Below are 831 nucleotides of genomic sequence, written 5' to 3' on the forward strand. Positions count from 1 at the left end.
CTTCAGAAAATCTTCCTCCATTTGTCTTACTGCCGTTTTAGGACAGAATTGATTTTTAAATCTATCCACAAATTCTACCCAAGACAGAGTCTGTAAAACATCCGTTCTGGTAGATGATTCAACTTCCCACCAGAATAAAGCATTTGAYTTTAATACAGAAACAGCAAATCGAACTTTATCTGTTTCCGGGCACCGAATGGTATTGAACACAGATTCCATTTCCTTAATTCAACACATAGCTTTCACTAGATCTCTCTCCTCAGAAAAGGTTGGTGGTTTGCATGCCAAAAACATCTTAATATCTCCTTCCTTGTTATGGGTGACTGGAGTAGAGGGATGAACTTCCACTCTTTCCGTTTCTACCCTAGCTGGTATTCCCATAATAGATGTCATAGTTTCCCGTAACTCTCCCATTTCTTCTGCCAACATATCTCAGGTTATATATTCTGGATATGGCACCGACCTTTCTTGAACATTCCCAGAGTGGGATTCCTCATGTTCAGAATGTATTTCGGTCCGACCCCTTCCCTGAGACTGACTTCTTCCTCTACCTCGTCCCCTTGGTCTTCCCCGACCTCTATTTCCAGACATGCTAGTCGGTAGATTTACGGGTGATCCTTTCCTCAGATTCTGGACGAGTCATTCTTTCAGATCTTCTAGTTCAGCTAGACATCTGCAAAGTTTAGTGTTAATAATCACGTATTCACATTCCCAAATATAATGAAGTTTTCAAGTCCAGATGTGTACCTGTAAATTCATAATTACACCGGCCAGATGTAATTAAAATTTATCTTACACATTGTTCTTTCAACTCATCATATTTATTTCCAA

The sequence above is a fragment of the Cynara cardunculus genome (assembly GCF_001531365.2).
Source record: "Cynara cardunculus var. scolymus isolate 2C chromosome LG 5, CcrdV1, whole genome shotgun sequence".
In the NCBI taxonomy this organism is placed as follows: Eukaryota; Viridiplantae; Streptophyta; class Magnoliopsida; order Asterales; family Asteraceae; genus Cynara; species Cynara cardunculus.